Here is a 5,000-nt window from a genome sequence, read left to right as displayed (position 1 = left end):
TAATGCGTTGTGAAGGAAACCAGCGTTCTTTTAGAACAACGACTTCATGGCTCTAAGACACCAAAATAAAAATGGCTAAGAAAGCCCGAATTTATAAGGGAAGTAACTCTCTAAAAATGCTTATATAGTTATTTCCCTTACAAACCCGAGCAACGCCGGGCGATACTGCTAGTATATATATATAAATATATCCATATCTATTAATATAGATACATAGTTAGTTAGTAAATAGTGATTTATTTTATTAATGAGTTAGTTAGTAAATAGTGATTTATTTTATTAATGAGTTAAATTAAACGAATATGCTTGACATAATATTTACTAACTTTAAAAAAAAGAAGAAAACCGTATCAATTAGCACATATATCAAGAGTCTATAAGATATATTAAAAAGTAATAGAAGGAAGGTAATCAAGATGGACTAAATAAATTCACAAGATATATAGAATTTTTGTAATCCCATATAGGAGAGTATCAAAAAATTCTAATTTCACTTTATTCAAATTTACTTATATTATAAAGTTTCTTAATAATCTATGCAGGTTAAATAAAAGCTACTATGGTATATTGATTCTTTATTTGGTTACACAATATTAAGATTTGAAAATTTAGGAATGGTCAGAATGCTATTATTTAAAATACTTAAAAGTGCGGGTGGCACAATGTATGCAGGATTCTCCTAGTTCAGAACAGTTATTCACTAAGTTTATATTATTCCTGTTTCAAAATTTCATATGTCTCCATAGAACAAAGTTCACATCCATCCCTACGATTTTTATAAGGCTGTGCCTTTCTTATTATATCCCATTTTTGGTTAAATTCGATATTTTTTCTTTATATCTATCTATCTATCTATCTATCTTCTATCTATCTATCTATCTATCTATCTATCTATCTATCTATCTATCTATCTATCTATCTATCTATCTATCTATCTATCTATCTATCTATCTATCTATCTATCTATCTATCTATCTATATATAATATATATATATATATATATATATATATTATAGAAGGAGCTTCTACAGGACTAGAACTGTTTCATTCAAATGAAATCATCAGGAAGCTTGGCGTCAAGAATAGTTTTGGCATTTATACATTTAGGCAGATTCGATGGGGTGGTGGTGGTGGGGACTTTTTTTGGGGTAGGCAGGGCACAAACTGTCTTTCTTAGGGGAGTGGTCAAAAGAATCAGTGATAAAGTAGATAAATGAATAAATAGAATAATAGAATAGAGTTTTAGGTAAATAGGAAGACTATTGCTTATATATATATATAATATATATATATATATATGTATATATATATATATATATATGTATGTATATATATATACATATATATATATAATATATATATATATATATATATATACATACATATATATATATATATACATATATATATATATATATATATATATACATATACATACACACATCTATACACATATACATATGTATACACGCACACACACACAGATACACATACACATACACACACACTTATATACCTATGCACATATACATATACACACATACATATACAGATACACATACACATACATGCCAACATGCAGGCACACGCACATATATATATCTACACATATATATATATAAAAAAGGAATATACACACCCATACACACACACACATATACATATACACATGCATATATACACACCTACACATACACACACACATATATATATATATATATATATATATCTACATACACATACATACACGCATACATGCACATATATATACACACACATTTTTTCTCCCTTATTTTATTTTATTTTAATTTTTATTTTTACTTTTATTTTGACCTCATCAGAGTCATAGAAGGTGTAATATATGACCTCCCCACTCGCCGACACACATTTAGTGGCGCTGGAGTAGCCGCTTCCCGGGGTGCTAGCCGGCCTGAATGAAGTCCATTTACCGCCCCTCTCCCTTCCTTCACACTCATACACATACACAAACACATATGTTCTCTCGCTCATTGCCTTATCATCCACTCATACTTATGAATGTATCCCTCTCTACACAGGCGCATATATACATATATACATATATATACATATATGTATGTACATACATATACACACGCAGGTACACATATTCATACATACATAAATGTACCCACTTTCACATAAACGTATGCATAACTAAGTACACACAAAACCACATATATAAAAGTACTTCAGTACACATAAACACACATGAACATCTGCCCGCATATGTACACGCATATGCTTATAAATACATATATGCACACATGCGCGCATACACGTGTACATAAAAGCATACCTACAAATACATACCTACACACATACATATATCCACATACATGCACGTACATACACATGCGTTCACGTACATACAAATACATATCTACACACATAAACATACATACATATATACACATACAGAGATCTACAAGTCCTTATATATACGCACATATATATATATAATATACATATATATATATATACATATATATATAATATATATATATATATATATATATATCTATATCTATATATATATATATATATATATATATATATATACATATATACACATACACATACACACACACACACATATACATACATATATACACATACAATACATACACATATATGCTAACACCCATCATATACATACACATGCATCTATATATATCCATGCATATACATACATATATATAAATACATACACATACGCATATCTACGCACCTACACGCACACATATGTATCTACATATATAAAGAAAACTACAAGTCCATATATATACACTCATACATATACACATACACATACATACCTACACACACCTATACATATATATACCCATACACACATATACATATATATATATATATATATATATACACACACACACATATACATACATATACACATACACATACATACACATACATACACGCACACAAATACATACATACACCGTCCACATGTTTACAGGCATATACACACACACACATATATATATATATATATATATATATACACACAGACACGCACATATATACATATATACATACACATATACACCAATACACATACGCATACAGAAATATATACATATGCAAAAAAAGTCCCCCACCACCACCCCATCAAATCTGCCTAAATGTATAAATGCCAAAACTATTCTTGACGCCAAGCTTCCTGATGATTTCATTTGAATGAAACAGTTCTAGTCCTGTAGAAGCTCCTTCTATAAAATAAATTAATTTACTCTGCCATGTATTGAGTACCTTATTTACTGTGGTTAACCCCGACTCAACCCGGGACCTACATATATATATATATAAATATATATATATATATGTACATATTCTCTTAGGTTTCTTGCAGAATAGGTGATGACACTTTCCTGCGAGTCAGTAATATGTATTTCAAATACAATATCTTTTTACTTTCTCGGTATGTCGAATTTTGTTTCTACAATATATTTTCTCTCTGTCTCCCACTTCTTCTTCTTCTTCTTCTTCTTCTTCTTCTTCTTTCTTCTTCTTCTTTCTTCTTCTTCTTCTTCTTCTTCTTCTTCTTCTTCTCTTCTTCTTCTTCTTCTTCTTCTTCTTCTTCTTCTCTTCTTCTTCTTTCTTCTTCTTCTTCTTCTTCTCTCTTCATCATCTTCATCTTCTTCTTCTTCTTTCTTCTTCTTCTTCTTCTTCTTCTTCTTCTTCACATCTTTTTTAAATGTATATATTTTTCTATTTAAATTTTTTTGCTATTTAAGCAACTAGTAAAACATTTTTTATTTTGAAAACGGCTGTGTTAAGCTTGAAATTCATTACAGAGTAATTCACTCTAAACATTATTACTAAAATAAAAATTATACTCCAAAAAGCCATCTCTACTCATCCTTCATATATACAAATATATATATATATATATGTGTGTGTGGGTGTGTGCGTGTGTGCGTGTATACACATAATTATACATCATATATGTATTTATTTATTCACTCTACTCTGGTTCCACAAAGCTTTTCGGGCATGATAGTTGTGCACTCAAGTGTGACTCACAATATTGAGTTAGAAATATTGCTACACATAGACCACCGTAGTCTACATCTCTTTAGCAATAACTTACTCACCAGTACACTATTTGTCAGAGACACTAACTCTTTCCTTTCCCCCCTCTACTGTTGTATAATAACTTTTGTTTCCCTTAACAAGCAATCTGCTTATTACTTCCAGCCAAATATAACTGGTGACCCAAACCAAAATTTCTGGTTTTCTCTGCTATTTCCGATAAGTTTTAAGATTACGTAGAGATTCCATAGTCGATTTACTACTATTCCCCATAGCCGCCGGCATAGAGAAATTCAAAGTGAGCAACTGTTGCATCAATCTGAACATCTTTGAGAGTATGCAAAATTTATGTGCACAGGTTTCCTCCGACAATAGAATAAGGAAAATACCGAATCTAAACCAGAAAAGAAATGTTTGAAATCGGCTGGATTGACTGGGATCGCTAGGCATCATTTACAGCTAGACATCAATGTAAATGAGAGAAGAAGCAGTTGAGATAAACATACAGCTTCCAAGGTAAACAAGCTAAGATTTGCGGGTAGGAAGTATTAATGTATTACTCCTTGGTCGAAGAGGAAGTTGAAAATATTGTGGTGCTACAACACATATAATTCTGTGATACCATCGCTAACTTTTGAAAGACATATAATTGTATGGACTTTTACTAATAAATTCCAAAGATATTAATCGAGTTATTTATATATATATATATTTATATTAGAAATATAAAGCGAAAACAATAAGAAATTATATAGGAAAATATCGTTTATTCATAGAAACAGATATTATACAATATTTAAAAATTTTGACATCAACAATACATTTTTGTGAAGATAGACGGAAAATATTTTAAGAGTTCCGAAGTATGTAATAATGTATAAGCCCCATAAGACTTTTCATGTGAAGATCATATTTACTTATGGAA

General features: G+C 29.9%; 1 protein-coding gene across 1 annotated transcript in view; it reads right to left on the bottom strand.

Moving 5' to 3' along the window:
- Positions 1–5,000, bottom strand: part of LOC118763085 — a 24,731-nt gene that overhangs the window by 18,792 nt on the left and 939 nt on the right. The gene's annotated exons all lie outside the window — the stretch shown is intronic.

This window comes from Octopus sinensis, linkage group LG1 (assembly GCF_006345805.1).
Source record: "Octopus sinensis linkage group LG1, ASM634580v1, whole genome shotgun sequence".
Classification (NCBI taxonomy): Eukaryota; Metazoa; Mollusca; class Cephalopoda; order Octopoda; family Octopodidae; genus Octopus; species Octopus sinensis.
Note: the sequence above shows the minus strand (reverse complement) of the source record. Positions and strands in the feature narration are given on the sequence as shown.